The sequence below is a fragment of the Bombyx mandarina genome, chromosome 11 (genome assembly GCF_030267445.1).
Source record: "Bombyx mandarina strain Sakado chromosome 11, ASM3026744v2".
Taxonomy (NCBI): Eukaryota; Metazoa; Arthropoda; class Insecta; order Lepidoptera; family Bombycidae; genus Bombyx; species Bombyx mandarina.
The window spans coordinates 7,086,195-7,103,885 of NC_143218.1; positions in this window are offsets into that span (position 1 = coordinate 7,086,195).

Sequence of the window (17,691 nt, forward strand, 5' to 3'; positions counted from 1 at the left end):
AGACATTTACAACGTAAATGCCGCCACCTACTTTGACATATAAGTTCTAAGGTCTCAGTATAGTTACAACGGCTGCCCTATCCTTCAAACCGAAACGCATTACTGCTTCACGGCAGAAATAGGCAGGGTGGTGGTAGCTACCCGTGCGGACTCACGCCTCAGGTCCTACCACCAGTAATTACGCAAATTATATTTTTGCGGGTTTGATTTTTACTACACGATGTTATTTCTTCACCGTGGAAGTCAATCGTGAATTTTTTTGTTAAGTACGTATTTCATTAGAGAAATGTATAGTATCAAGACTGTTGCACCCTTCAAACTGGAATGCATTACTGCCTCACTGCAGACATACATAGATTATCTACCCGCGAATAGAATAGATAGATAAGACGCTCTAAAAAGCAGTAAATTGGCTAGCACATTTTATAATTAACGGTGTTTCGAATAATGTAGAGTTTTTGGTTTACAATTTCATGAAATCTTCGGCGTAAATCTCAGAAAATACTTACTACGCAAGCATTTATTTTTTGTCTCATAATGAAGCCAAATCAAATTTCAAAGCAAAGTTTTGTCTTTCGTTTCCACCCTGATCTCTTTACTGTTATATCCCTCTCAACAGCTCCGTACGTGGGTTAATGGGAATCTAATGACGTCACACGCCAAGTAATTTTATTGTCTTCGTATTAATGAGTACACGCTGGAACTGAGATTTTGAATTGGAATGTAATTTTCATGTATTTTTTTTCTTCTTAAGAGTTATTTCGTTTCAGAATTTTCAGTGTTTCGGGTTATTTTAATTTATATTAACATCATTGTTTTGATGTAAATTGATTGAAGTTATCCGTAATTACTAGTCTAGACGATTTAGATTCGACTTCGTGTTGGAGTCAATGTTTCTGTTAACCTTTTGAGCGCGAATCGTCGATAGATCGACTCTAATGCGCATAAAGTGCGGAGCGTCAGAATACCGACTATTTGCGCAGTTTGATTATAGGTATTGGGTATCGACTATCGACCTGTACGGACGTGCCTTAGCGCGCGTATGTAATATATAACGACTGAAGTAAGTTAATAACCATTTAAATTTTTTTTTTCTGTGACTAACAATTTGTGTATTTTTTTATGAGTAACGTTTTTATAAGGTACTTCATTTTCAAAAATCCTTTAGAAACTCCTGCAAAATATTATATGTGAAAATAAGCTCAGCATTAAAAGGGTTAATATATCTCGTTGTCCGAGCTTAACATGCACTTTCAAACATGTTCCTAACACCCATGACACCCAATGGAACCCCTATGTTGGAGCTTTTGAATTAAATTCAAGTATAATGTGTGTGAGTAACTGGGACCGTCTCGGTCTACTGAGCAATATCACCCGCTCGGTGGAAGATCTTCCCTTTGTCGTATATCTCTATAAAGCTATTTTAGCCCACTGAGTTTCTCGCCGGATCTTCTCAGTGGGTCGCGTTTCCGATCCGGTGGTAGATTCTGCGAAGCACTGCTCTTGCTAGGGTCAGTGTTAGCAACTCTCCGGTTGAGCCCCGCGAGCTCACCTACTAACGTTAGGGTGAAGCTGAAATAGCCTCTCAAGGCTATGAGCATAGGTAGGAAAAAAAAAAAAAAAGTGAGTAATTTGATTGCAAGTTACTGCTGTGCTTTGAGCTTCCACTGTTGGTATAAAAACTTGAAACCAGTGTGCTGGATGGAGTTGGAACAAAGTACGTACTAACTCTATACAAATTTGAGTTAGCTTTTACGCGATGGAGAAGTTAAAAAACTCGCACTAAGCACAAAGTACGCGTGACGTTAATTGAATTGACCATTAAAACCTACACTAAATCAAATCAAATCAAAAAATTCTTATTCAACATAAATGAAAGTACATACTTGTTGAACGAGAGAACTACCGCCAATTCACAAAAACTAGCCTCCGTCCTGAGAAGAACTGGCAAGAAACTCAGCGGGCATGTCTTTTTTTTTTAAATACTTTTTTTTTTAAATATTAGATTTTTTAAATATTTGTTTTTACAATGAGTATTTAAAATATTATTTATTTATTAACGTAACAATTATTGCAATATTGAAATGCCCGGAGCGAGCAAATTATTCTCACTTTGTGCAATCTTCTAGATTATCATTGACTTTATAGTAAGCTTTATTGCACAGATGTTCTTTAATAGTTTTAAGATTAAAGATTAGCGTTCGTGAAAACCAGAGACGAGAATGAGAGAAAGCGTAATTATTCGCGTAATCCCATGCATGAGTCAATTTGTTTTCGTTATCACACAGTTGATTGAAAACGAACTAACAGTGATTAATTGTGTTCGAATTAATCGGCTTGTTAGCAAGCATTTTGTACAAAATGTGTACAGCCGGATTTCCGAAACAAGAGCGTCTAGCTCCAATGTAAACGAAAACCAATATTTATCATAAATAAGGATACAGGGTGTCCCAGAAAGAATGGATAATCCTGAAACATCTCTAGGTAGGGGACTCAAAATAAAAAATAAAAACAAACGTGTGGCACTCGGGAACTGTCGCGGTAAAGCTATTGCATAGCATTTTTTATTAATGCAATTATAATTAGACAATGATAATTTAATATTAAAACAATAATAAAACAAGATCATGCTATATTAAACATTAATAAAAGCAAAGCCTTAACTGTCCCCTTCACACTCATAAGCTAGACCGCGCGAGAGAGAGATGGGCAGACTTTTCATGATGCGAATGCAGTGTGACGTCACGCCACCCGCTTATTCACAAACACTACACAAGCGCAACGTGTGAATGTGTTGAACCCGAGCTACATGGTAGGCGGAGTGAGGGGTGTTAGGTTTTTTTCGTTACGGAATTTCATGATTCGGTCGCCGCGCTCAAGGACCGCGATAAAAGCTATACAATAGCTTAAAAATAAATATTTCTAGGTAGTACCCAAATTAAAAATAAAGAAAAAATACTAAATTTCATGATTAAAATTTAAGTTCAGATTAACTTTAATAAAAAATTACACTAGCTACTCATACGATTTCCTGCATATTCCTTAGCATTCAATTTTCATGTAGAATATCATAACACCATAAAGCCTATGGATTTCATTTAATTGTAGCTGTTGTATATTCCAGATACGCACAGCAAGCAGTATGGGAAATATCAACTTTTTTTTTAAAACACATAATTTGGGTACTACCTTAGTTTTTTTTTTGTTTGTGTCCCCAATACCTCTACTATGAGGTATTTCAGGATTATCCATTCTTTCTAGGACACCCTGTATAGGAAGTCGTCCGTGTCCACGAAAACTGGGAACAATCGCAAGATTAAAAAATTTATAAGTATCTGTCGCTTTTAGCAATAAGATCGCCTATTATTCTATTATATGTATCTGCCTATATTTTAATGTCAATTGTATTCTGGTGTGCAAAAAAGTATTTTTATTCTCTCTCTCGCTCTCTAGTCTTCATTATGTTTACGATTCGTATAAGCCGTAGAAACTACTACAAATGGATGCTTGGTTTTTTTGTTCGTATTTTGCGAGTTTTCACGGTAAGGCAAAATCAGCTGTCAAACACACCTCACTTATCGCAGAGACGGTGGATCCCGCTCGTCACCATGTTTCTGCATACTAGGCTGCACTAAAAGTATCGGGCATGGAATATTTCCACTGTTCCTGTCATATTAAAATCTTTTTAATTGAAAACTCCTTGGTTTTAAAAATCGAATACCATTTATTTATTTAAAAAAAGATTCTCGGTCTTGTCACGAGGTTTTGTCAAACTTGTTTAGTCGTTGAGAAAATGGAATTGACTCGAGAAAATTCAAGAGCGATGATTTATTATGACTTTCGAAGTGGTTTAACACAAACATAGTGTGTTGACCGGATGATTTCTGCATTTGGTGATGAAGCCCCATCCAAAACCACAATTTATCGCTGGTTTGCTGAGTTTCAACGTGGACGTGTCAAGCTCAGTGATGATCCCCGTCAAGGTCGTCCAAAAACTGCAGTCACCCAAGAAAACGTTGATGCTGTGCGTAAGCTGATTGAGGAAGATCGACATGTGACATACCGCGAAATTCAGGCAACTTTAGACATTGGCATGAGTCAAATACAAATAATCTTGCATGAACAATTAGGTGTAAAAAAGTTGTTGTCCCGATGGATACCGCATTCGCTCTGTGAAGAGCAAAAAGCGGCTCGCGTTACTTGGTGCGTCAGAACTCTCGAAAGATTCCACGCAGGATCCTCAAATGCTGTATACAACATTGTATCAGGTGACGAATCCTGGATATACGCGTACGAACCCGAAACAAAAAACCAGTCACGAGTTTGGGTGTTCGAAAATGAGTTAAAGCCAACAAAAACTGTTCGTTCACGGAGTGTTGCAAAAAAAAATGGTGGCCACGTTTGTCTCCAAAACCGGCCATGTTACGACTATTCCTCTTGAGGGACAAAGAACGGTTAATGCAGAATGGTATGCTAGCATTTGTTTGCCACAGGTCGTTTCTGAACTCCGTAAAGAGAACTGCAACCGCCGCATCATCCTCCATCACGACAATGCGAGTTCTCACACCGCGCACAGAACAAAAGAGTTTTTAGAGCAAGAAAACATAGAATTATTAGACCATTCGCCGTACAGCCCCGACCTAAGCCCTAATGATTTCTATACTTTCCCTAAAATAAAGAATAAATTGCGTGGACAGAGATTTTCATCACCTGAAGAAGCTGTGGACGCCTACAAAACGGCCATTTTGGAGACCTCAACTTCCGAATGGAATGGTTGCTTCAATGATTGGTTCCATCGTATGGAAAAATGTGTCAAATTTCGCGGAGAATACTTCGAAAAGCAATAAATACATTTTTAAATAGTAATGTTGTGTCACTTCGTTTATTCCCGAAATTTTCTGCGTCAAAAAGGTAAACGGAGTTTATTATCAAAACAATCTAAAGAGCAGTTCTAAAGATAGCAATTACATTAAAACGACGTGAAATGTATCTTTTTAAATGAATAATTTCATATTATTTTTACATAAAAGTGATTGAGCTTCCTGCTTACGTGGTGTGGTGTTATACAGCTACCAGAGACAATAGACATCATGGTTGAAATTTGAATTGTGTTGTATTGAGACACTTTTCAAACCGGAGCTGGTGATAGGACGTCTTGTGACTCCGCACGGGTAGATACCACCACCCTGCCTATTTCTGCCGTGAAGCAGTAATGCGTTTCGGTTTGAAGGGTGGGGTAGCCGTTGTACTGAACTGGAGACCTTAGAACTCATGTCTCTCATGTGGCGGTATTACGTTGTAGTAGTCCATGGGCTCCGGTAACCACTCAACCCCAGGTGGGCCGTGAGCTCGTTCACCCATCTAAGCAATAAAAAAAAACTCATTACTGCCTCGCGATAAAAAAGGTGGTAGCACCTACTTGGGTTCACCTGACTGTCGTAATCACTGTCACTCGACCTGAAGTATGTGCTCACAACCCTACAGAGAGATTAAGTCATGGCTTCAGGCGCCTTTTGTAGGAACGCTCTTTCGTGAACTCGATACATTTTCGAGTTGGATTAAAACGACGGTCTGCCCGCGACAAAGCTGGTGATATCAGAATAAGGGTGTGAGATAATTCTAAAGGGCTTACGTGTTAGGCGTGTAAACAACAACTTATCTGTATATATAAAAATGAATTGCTGTTCGTTAATCTCGCTAAAACTTGAGAACGGCTGGATCGATTTGGCTAATTTTGGTCTTGAATTATTTGTGGAAGTCCAGAGAAGGTTTAAAAGGTAGATAAATATGAAAATGCTGCGGAATGAAATAAAAATAACAATTTTGTTTTTTCTTTGATGTCCCCCCCGTCGGACGGATTCCTTTTGTTTGTTATAAGTTTATTTTATACAACAGTTTAGGTCTTTTATTTATCGATTGAGGCACTACGAAGTCTGCCGGGTCAGCTTTTAGAAAATATATTTGAATGTGTCCAATGTTTTAGTAAATTCACACGCGTTTTTCAGATATTCATATGAAGTGTGTCTATATATGCATACAGCCATTGACAGTGTTCACTACCGAACAGTGATATAGTCTGTGGTAGATAAAAAGCCCGCCTAAAACTATTATTTTATTCTCAAAGTTTATCTACGATACTTTGGTAATAACAATATACCAGGACTTTTTGGCGGGAACACGAGGAGTGAAGTTGTGTGATTTGTTATATTTTGTCTATTTAGTGTTTCTTCGGATTTAAATGTGTAATAATAGTGGTTTATTAACTGTTTAATAATATATCTGTGAAAGTGCAGGAATGTGGGAAAATGAAACAAAGCCGCTGGACGTAACTTCTCGGGATCCTCCAAAAAGTCCACTGAAAAAATCTTAGTAAATGACCACCATTTTACTGAGATTATATTCCATCCCATATCATCTCATTTCATTTCATTTGTTTCATCCCAGTTGATTAATGTCTCAAATTATACATCTTCATTTCATTTCACTCCATAATATAATTTTTCATAAAAATATGAATATAAATTAAAATAAGACATGACTTAAAGGTCTCAGTTACCAGGTCATAAAATCCCTTAAAAAAAACAATATACCAACTTATCTTTTCCTCTGGCCTTTACTGAACTCTTACAAATACTTCTTGATAAACGATTTTAATTACCCCTTATTGATCTTCACAAAAATGTAGGATGACTGTGATTTTGAAATAGTATTGTAGAAATTATTTAATACAGCTCGGTTTTGTTTCTAGGACAGAGCTCAGCATTAGAGGTTACTAATTGTGGCTTGAGGCAGAAACGGACAAAACAGGGCACGATTCATTCAAACCTGTCCACGTACGGAACAAATAATAAGTGGGTTTTGTGGAGGTAATGCTATATATTTTTATCCCGACAATAATTGTATAAAATTTATAAAAAAAGGCGCCAAAATCGTGATTGAGTGAAAAATGCACAGATAATATAACAAATCACGATATAGGGTTCGTTTCACGCTGTAACCTAACCTAACGCGAATACACGATAATTTAATGTTGGCAGTTTTCTAACAATTAATTTAATGAACGCACTCCTACAATACACACAGTGCCCTTCAGTAAATCTTCTCACACGAGCGCTCCGCTCAGATTACAATCCCCTTAGAGTAAGTACAGACCTCTTGATTTGCATGGAAACGACTCCGCCGTGCTCACAACATATCCTCGCCTTTGATGGTCAAAGGAAATTTTGTTGGGGGATTCTACCAAACTTGTTGTATATTGATTGTATATGCGTACATGATTTGTGTAGTGGCATTGTCTCTGAAGATCGAGATAGTATAGCTGGTCATTGTTACTATGCGAACACGAAGAAAAAAAAAACAGGTTAATTTTTAACATGCTTTTATACATATTACATTATTTTCACTAACTTCAAGGCGAGCGATCAACGTCACAATTTATGCATATATCGAGGGCAGATTATAATATTATCTATATAAATATATTTCTTCTGTGCGTGTGTTTGTCACTGAACTCCTCCTAAACGGCTGGACCGATTTTTTTCTTCTTCTCCTTAGGCAATCTGCCGATGCAATCAGCAATTTATGCCAGTGTCATGTTGTAGTGTTTTTGGACCGATTTTAATTAAATTTTCTGTGTACCTTCAGGTGGATTCGAGAATGGTTTAGATTTACAAATCAGCCCGGCAGATGGCACTGCAGTGGTTATCTAGGTTTTTTATCTTTCCTAGAAATAATTTATATGGCAAAACAAAGTTTGCCGGGCCAGCTAGTTATAATATAATTATATATTATTACAGTTCAGGAATTATATTATTATGGCCTAATATCCCTAAATAAGATAATTAGGGTAAAGGGATGTTTATTTAAAGTTTAAATTTTTTTTAATTATATACATTTTACTAGATGATGTTGTGTCTTTAAAGCGGTTCTTCTTCTCAGTCGTATGCACTCTTGGCACAGTGGTCGTGGTCATCACTTCGGTTGGTGGTGCGCTTCACCAGACGTCGCCATTCCTCGCGTACCGCGGCCCTTCTTGTGCACTCGTTAACGGGACCGTTTAGAGCTGCCTTTATTTGGTCGGTCCATCGTAACGGTGATCTGCCGCGCGGTCTTGTCTTATCTTAAAGCGGTTAGTTGCCCTCAATTAAGAAAAATAGTATTATTATTCGCCAATAGATGTCGGGAAGAGTTTATTATTGAAAACACAAATAAAACAACTTTCTCTGAAAATAAATCGTAGGTAAATCGATTTATCGCCCCCGAAATCCTCTGTATACAAAATTTTATGAAAGTCGTTGGAGCCGTTTCCGAGATTCAGGTTATATATACTTAGTCTGGCCATAAATACTGTTACAATTAAAAATAAACAAAATATTACATTGAATTTGGTATCTGTCATTTTTATATGATTGCTTATTAAGTTTTCTTATTTTGGCGCCAATACATTGTACAATATTTTGCGATATTAAAATGGGGTGGGGTGATAAAGAGAACAGAATCGCTGTGATTGCATTACACAAAGTAGGTATGGAGCCAAATGCAATTTTTAAAACTCTCCATATGCTTGGTATTAATAAAATGTCTGTGTACCGGGCTATTAATAATCTCAATAGCAGTTAAATTAATGTCGTTTAAAAGATATTTTTTGTATTTATTGTTATAATAGGAAGACGAGCAGGTCCTGGTGATTATGGTTGCTCATAAATAATAGCAATCCTAGGGGCACAGACAATTTGCTGCCTACTGATCAGCATTATTTTCAAGCGTCGCTTGAAGAAGGTCATGTTCACATTCAGAAACTGGCCCGCTGGGTTTCTCGCCGGATTTTTTCAGTGGGTCGCGAATCCGGTCCGGTGGTAGATTTAGAGAAGCATTGCTCTTGCTAAGGCAGGTGTTACCAAATCCTTTTACACTGAGCGCCGTGAGCTTATCGGCTAGTCACGGCGAAGCCAGAATAGCCCTCCGAGGCTACTGGCAGATAGGCAGGCAAAAAAAATTACGTGGAAGTGATGTGGAAAAGCAAAAACCAAAGCATTTCAAATGATAGCTCCAATACTAAATCCTGTGACTTGTGGCAACCCTATAACATTGTGTTCGGGGGGCAATTTCTTGATATAGGGCTTCAGTATTCGTGCTCCGACAGCCGACTGATATTGGTTAGAGCGCTGATTGAGTGGCAATTTCCATTTCAGTTATACATTCAAATGATATACAGCCCAAAAATAAGTTTTGATTTATTAGGGCTCGTGACCGAGATCATATTCCACTTTTAATAAATGGCTTCAAATACAAGTGGGGGAGGTACTATAATAATACGTTGCGTATGTATTATTCATCGGTGTAATATGACCGAACATCTTAGCAAGCAATAACGCACACTGTACGGTTAGTTAAAATTGCAGTTGAACAGTAACAGCAGTCGTTCAACCACCGGTTTCCGGGGACGTCGGGTGCAGTCCTCGCGACCGTAACATTTGACATTAATATTGTTACGCCGCTAACAAAAACGCCATCTATCGTCGGATAGTAGAAATGAGAAGGAATTGTTCGAGATGATACCAGCATCTCGTTTTTACCATCGCACCGCCCGCCACCAGAGTAGAGTTCATCCATACTACCTGGAGCCACTGCGGTCATCCACAGTGCTTTTCCAGATATCTTTTTTGCCACGTACCATCCGGCTATGGAATGAGCTCCCCTCCAGGGTGTTTCCCGAGCGCTATGACATGTCCTTCTTCAAACGAGGCTTGTGGAGAGTATTAAGCGGTAGGCAGCGGCTTGGCTCTGCCCCTGGCATTGCTGAAGTCCATGGGCGACGGTAACCACTGACCATCAGGTGGGCCGTATGCCCGTCTGCCTACAAAGGCAAAAAGAATATAAAAATCACTAAAATTTCGTTCGAGAAGTACAACGCCATCTATTGTCAAATGGCGAAAACGCATATTGAAAATACTCGACTTGTGAGGAATGTTCTCGATAATTCTAGGGATAGTTCTATCGACTATAAAAGTGTTACAGAGATGGCATGCAGTCAATTAGTAATCGGGACTACTCGAAGCGAAATAGCGAATGGATCACCTGAAGCGAAATGAAAAAGGGAATTAAGAATGTTTTAGTATAAGCTAAAACAAGCTAATGTCCTTTTTTATTGCCTTGCGAGCATTAGGTTGTACGGCCCATGGACTTTACCAATGTCAGGGATAGAGCCAATGTGCTGCCCACAAATCTCACATGCACATACAGGGTTTTGCACATGCGTTTATAAGTTTATAAAAATTACGTTGCAAGATTTTGTTACATACACAGGTGAACACTGTTCGAGCCAATAAAAGCGTGTACATTAAAATAACTTTTCAGTAAGATTAAGAGAACACAAATCATTAGCATTATCACGGAACTTTTCACGAAAATATTTTCGCAATTTGGTTAGCCTTAGTAATAAATGAATTCATTCGACTCCAGTTCACTGTTCCGCCCCAGTTTACCAAGTACTATAAACAGTAAGGATGTGAAGTAAGTTAACTTAACCTCCAATTAAGGATACGCTCCGTCGCGACCACCCGATTAAAATTTAGATAGAGCTCCGTAACTATATCGAGCGAACTTCGTCTAAGGTACCTTGTTAGTTACTAATGAATTACACTGTCCGTATTTCTTGGAACTAGGTGAGTTAAGTTAGAGAGTTTTTAACACCCCCCCCTATTTTGATCGGATTTTGAGCCTGGATGGAGATCGACTCACTGGGAGTAAGAGTGCAGGGGAGTCATTTAGTGCGGTAGGGCCCTAAAACTCTTTGGGCCCGCGGTCTGCTTCCAACATCTGCAGATCGTCAAGTCCCACATACCCCGTTCGCCCTCTAGGCGCGGGGACTTCATAGACGTTTCGGCCCCGACCCGAAAAAAAAAGTGAGTTCTTAATGGTTTATTGGGTTTCAGCAGATGTCTTAATGATACGTGTACGATACCACCCCTTAAATTATAGTGCACGAATATTGCGCGGGAGTGGATAGTGGTACTGACTTTTAGGAACTTACAGTATTATACACTAGCGCCTGTAAAATAAGGTTGATATTAGTGCAACAGCCAGAGGCGGTGGAGCTCTCGATCTTTTACTGGTGTTAGGTCGTATTGAAACTCACTGAATTAAAGAAGCTAGAAAAAAAAACGAAAAAAAAAACCTTATATACCAAAAATGCTATAAAGTATATTAAAGTATTCTTTATTCAAACAAAGCCCGTTCAAAAGGTTAATCGAAAAATAATATCCGGTTCATTCGATATTCTGTTTCCGGTTTTTACGGATTGGAATTCCATCATTATACGTATATTGCCATAAAAGTGTACACTCAAAAAAAAAATGACTTTTTTACTGGAAACTCAGAGACGTATTCAGATGGTGTGGACACATTGACGGCGGCTATTTTACCATCCAGGTTGATGGCTCTTGTATTGATTGATGCTTGTGACGGCAGCAAATCGTCATCGTAACTTAACTACTAAAAAAAAGGAAAAATCATAGTCGATTTAAAGTCGATTTAAATTGTGATTGGATACCGAATATGTATTGACTAAATATCGTAATGGCGATAATAAGTGGACATGTATCAAAGTGTATGACAATACAACAATTTTATTTCAGTTTTAGGGCAATCCCAAGCATAACAAAGATTAATTAATTTTTCAATTCGACTTGCTTGACAAAAAATAAAGATTTGAGTTATTTTTTTTTTGTATGTTTTTAAACTATATCTATTATTATATTACTCTATCTTAGCTAAAAACTAATACAGATTAAATGTTATATTACTTTAGTAAGGGGCTTTTAGAGGTTCGTTTGTCACGTATTTTGACATTTTCGCTTTCGTGAAATTTCACTGGTGGTAGGACCTCATGTGAGTCCGCACGGGTAGGTACCACCGCCCCGCCTATTTCTGCCGTGGAGCAGTAATGCGAATCGGTTTGAAAGGTGGGACAGCCGTTGTAACTATACTGAGACCTTAGAACTTATATCTCAAGGTGGGTGGCGCATTTACGTTGTAGATGTCTATGGGCTCCAGTAACCACTTAATATCAGGTGGGCTGTGAGCTCGTCCACCCATTTAAGCAATAAAAAAAAAATTTGACAGGTTCACTACCGGTACCGGTACTGGTACCAGTACCTTTATGAGAGGAAAAAGTATGGAGGGTAAAAGTAAGGAGCACCATCTTAGTGTATTAAAAATTGACTACTGAAAGGGAGCAAATTAAGGTGGCAGCATAGTAACGAGTGGAAAGATTTGAAAAACAGTGCCATAAATTATATCACACTTCACTACAATCCAGCATCTAGTTGAAAACTGCTATATTCATATCACTTCCACTTCCTACACTAACGCTATTTCGGTGAGTCTTGAAACAATAATTTGTTGTTTACAGGTGGACACTTTTTCAACTTGTCTCTATACAATATGGCGCACCTTACCTCTACCCTCCATAGACCTTAAATCTCATTTACGCCGTAATAACATCGTGTAATAAAAATCAAACCCGCAAAATTATAATTTGCGTAATTACTGGTGGTAGGACCTCTTGTGAGTCAGCACGGGTAGGTACCACCACCCCGCCTATTTCTGCCGTGAAGTAGTAATGCGTTTCGGTTTGAAGGGTGGGGTAGCCGTTGTAACTGTACTGAGACCTTAGAATTTATATCTCAAGGTGGGTGGCGCATTTACGTTGTAGATGTCTATGGGCTCCAGTAACCACTTAACACCAGGTGGGCTGTGAGCTCGTCCACCCAACTAAGCAATAAAAAAAAAATGGTGTCCATGGCCTCCGGTAACCACTTAAAACCAGGCGGGACGTGAGCTTGTCCAACCATCTAAGCAAAAAAGGGCCTCTAGTTTTCTGAAAGGATACCTACAGATGTTTATATGAGGCCGTCAGAGCAAAAGTGGCCCATGCTTACCATAGTACGGAGATAATGAGGTTCGAATTTACCGTTACAATACTTCGTAGGGAAAAAAATACGCGATAAAATGATGTTTACAAAGTCATAATATGTTATCTATGGATTGAAACTAGGGATAGGCCGTTTTTGCATCAAAATTTATTATGTTTTAAATAAATTCCAATATACATATAAGCTTGAATATAAAAAATTGTGCGTTAGGCCACTTTTGCGCTGACGGCCTCAATTATACACTATGTAAAACGTACCCGCTGTTCCTCCTAATAATATTTATCTCGGTCCAGTAAGCCATTTGTATTCATGTATATACATATGTTTATCATTTGTGGTGTTTGTGTGTCTTGGTACATCTGTGTTCGTCCATTGTTTGTTTAGACCTGACCCGGTACTAAATAGAGAGAGAGAGAGAGAATACATTTTATTGCACACCAACACAATTTACATTAAAAAAAAAAACAGTCAAAAAGCACATATGTACAATAGGCGGTCTTATCGCTAAAAGCGATCTCTTCCAGACAACCGTTTAATTTACAGAAATTCTGTAAAATATAAAAAATATAGCAGGTATGTTGCGGTGCACCATATACAATACATTATTATAGAAAATATATACATATAATAAACAAATATATACCGTTTACATAATATAATATATACCAATATACATACTTACACACACATAATAAATCAACAGTATGGATATGATAAATGATAATGATGCAACAAACAGCACTAAGCAGATAAGTAGTGTTCCTTCACCATTCTTTTAAAACAGTTTAAAGTTAAACTGTTTTAAAAGAATGGTGAATTTAAAAAAAGTTATTTAAAAAATAAGCAGAATATTGTGAGCTATTTCAATTCTGAAATTGGAATTGCACGTGTTCATAGACCAGTTTCAGTCAGTGTGGTAATCGAAATAGGAACAGGCTAGAAATGTGTTTAATTCTGACTATATATGATTCTAGGCCTCTTGATACAAGCAAAATAGTCAGCAAAGTTAATAACTATGTTGAAACAAAGTAAGGCAACGTTGCTGCGCCGCTGGCATCGCCCTTCTGCCTGCAATGCAAAGCCAGGTTTCCAGCTTAAGAGCTTCACTGTCTTTAATTTAGGTACCTGTCTTTTATACATATATTTATAAACAAATAAAATATGTTTGCATGGTTACCTTCTCTTCAATTTTAAACCAGTTATCGGATTGTGATGAAATTTCATAAATATTCTGTCATAGTACCGTCAATAATAGGTTGCTTGGCTAGTTTGAAATAAATTTCAATTTCTCTCTGTGACTAAACGCTAGAGCTTTGAATTCATAGGAAAAGCAATAAGCTTAAGCAATAAAACTTGAATAAAATTCAAAGTTGCATTATTGAGAGTTCACTAGTAGATTCGCGAAATAAATGACTTATGTTTAAGCAATGGCGAAAGAATTGTGAAATAAAACTAAATTTGTTTTGGGAGCTCGAACCACTCACAGTAAATTTCCTACGAAAAGTGTTTCATTAAATATTATCAAGGGTCTTCCTCGATATGAGTGGAATGACGTCACTATCGCATGAATGATGATTTGTGCACAAGTGTAACCGCAGTTCGACCCAATTTGATTTTTTATGACGAACTGAATTGATTACGATTTTATACGTATCTTCTGTAGACCAAACATTGTTTAGAATTGTAATAAGAAAATGAATTTATTTTTCTTCATAAAATTGAATATCTGACATCGCTAAATTTACAAAATACCGATACCTATCTATTAGATGCGTTTTTACAATACGCCTTACGTTTAATGAAATTTCTACTCACGGATATAATTTAATATATCATTATAAGATATTTAAATACTAGCTTACAGCCCATAGCTTTGCTTGTAGCGATTCCGATCCGGTGGTAGATTCATTCGCGAAGCAGTTACTCTTGAGTTGTTAGGTCTCCTTTGAAGGCGCTCGGGTAGCTGTTAGCAAATTCCAACCCTCCTGGCTGAGCCCTTGCTTGCCCACCTGCCCTGGTGAAACTAGAAAGGTCTCCGGGCCAGTAGTAATCTTTCAACCATAAAAGAAAGCTTTGCTTGCATGGACTATGCTATATTTCGCGCTGTGGGAGACATTTGCTACGCAGTTCAGTGAGAGTAGCGTATGTTGGAAATAAATGGTTTTGTCTTATTGTTAGTGGTAGATATTCCATTATATTATATATATGTATTAGATTTTTTTAATTGCTTAAACGGATGGACGAGCTCACAGCCCACCTGGTGTTAAGTGGTTACTGGAGCCCATAGACATCTACAACGTAAATGCGCTACCCACCTTGAGATATAAGTTCTAAGATCTCAGTATAGTTACAACGGCTGCCCTACCTTTCAGACCGAAACGCATTACTGCTTACGGCAGTATAGTATAAGCAGAGCGGTGGTACCTACCTGCGTGGTCCTACTACCAGTAAAAAGATATTATTAGTCGCATTCTCACTTTCTTCGGACACGTATTGCGACGAGGTGACGACTCGGTTAAGCGCCTTGTGGTGCAGGGCGTTATAGAGAGTACAAGACCACACGACAGATCACCATTACTATGGACCGACCAGACAAAGGTAGGTCTTGTCAACGGGTGCACAAGAAAGACCGCGGTACGTGAGGAATAGCGACGTCTAGTGAAGCGCACCACTACCCGGAATGATGACCACGACCGCTCTATCAAGAGTGCAAACGACTGAGAAGAAAAAATAATTTGATTAAAAATCCAGTGAATCACGAAAATTTTAGTATTGATTACAAGGAAGCCTTTTACCATTCTGAGACGTTACGTGCTCTGTGAAACGAGTATATAGGCTCGTCCAATTTAGTTGTATCTCGTGCGTTTGACGTCAGCACGTAATGATAGTGGGTGTTAAATTTGGTAGTATCGCATTTGGTTGGTTCTTTGTTGGATAATCTTTATTTACTGCACGCAATGTTGATTTCGGGGATTTTATCTATTATTGGAACGAAGTTCCTTACGGCAGCCTTGGAGGAGATAGGGATTTTGCTGCGCGTCCGAACTGAAAAAAATGTGATTGTAAAAACCGTAAGAAAAAGTCCGTGGAATAAAGCCTTGTTTTGCGCACAGCGATATTTCACCGCGCGATTTTTTCTCGTAATTCTTTTTTTTTTTTATATGGAACTTCGTTCCTATCCGGTGTCCCACGACACCACACATCTTTTTTTTATTAAATTTTCTATTCTTTGTTTGCCTCTACTTAGTTTCGTTTAAGTCTGAGCTGGGAAACGGGATCCGATGGCTCGTATGTTAGTGGCCGTTGTGGAGTACATCAATTTAAATGGAAAGTGAAGAAATTGAAACTACAGAAAATTACGAGGTAGTTAAAATCTTCAATTGAGCGTTACGCCTAAGTCTGAGGTCGGTGCAGCGGTGCGGAAGTCACCGAAAAATATTGTATCTTTATTGTGACGTCAAACTGAAATACCATATGACACGCTTGACTATTTTTATCACCACCAAGCATTGTCTCTTGGTTTAGTGGTAGCGTAACAAAAACATAAAATATAAGAACAAGACCCACATTTCGAGGCTAATTAACGAATCCATCGTCTCTGTCCGGTAATCAAATCTGAATCCTATGACAAATTCCTTATAAACACTACTAACCATTAGATATAGAGGTAACGAAAGCTTATCTTAAATATCCAATAGCAGTGTAATACCTACAAGGGATGGTGCATTCATATATCCTAGTATTCGTGTTATGATCAGTAAATTAAACTGTAGAGAAAGAAGCAGATGTCAGATTAATTCGTATCGAGACTTAATCCTGCAGCAGGTATCGTTTTTTCTAGTTAAACCGTATCTACCACTTGTTCTCGAATGATTTTCGCGATAAATGAGTAGGATCGTATGGTTAAAATTTAATCCACGATACTTTCAGATTTTCGTAATTTGGTGCGTATTGTGACTGGGCCGTTTGACCCGTTTGATTCAAGAGGAATTCTTGTAGGTTCGAAGCATTAGATGGTCCTTATACAATACAATTGAGATTACATTGAGATTGAGATTCTTGTACACATTTAACAACAACTGTAGAGAGCTCATCCCCACATATGGTGCAAAAAAACTCGTTTTCGGTAGATGAGACTGGTGGTAGGACATCTTGTGTCTGGTGGTAGGACATCTTGTGAGTCCGCGCGGGTAGGTACCATCACCCTGCCTATTTCTGCCGTGAAGCAGTAATGCGTTTCGGTTTGAAGGGTGGGGCAGCCGTTGTAACTATACTGAGATCTTAGAACTTATATCTCAAGGTGGGTGGCGCATTTACGTTGTAGATGTCCATGGGCTCCAGTAACCACTTTACAACAGGTGGGCTGTGAGATCGTCCACCCATCTAAGCAATAAAAAAAAGAAAAAAAAAAGAACTAATACTGTATGTACACTATATCCATATTTAACTTACTCAAACTTCAGTTTGTCGTTCGGGACCTGGGAAAAGAGTTTCTCTGAAGGCCATTGAAGCCAAATACTTTTTCGGTCGCTGATTCCCTTGCGACTACGGGGCTGGGATGAAGGAAAGCTAATTTTATCTTTATAAGCGACATCAATAAATAAGCAGATTATACGCTCGAATTTATGTAAAAAAAAATTGTATCCTAACCGACTTTAGTATAGTATTTAGAATATGTAACCTCCAGCATCCGTCGCTTGCGACGAAGGGCTCGAAGAGCGAAGTAACCCATAGACCCAGCCCACTGAGTTTCTCG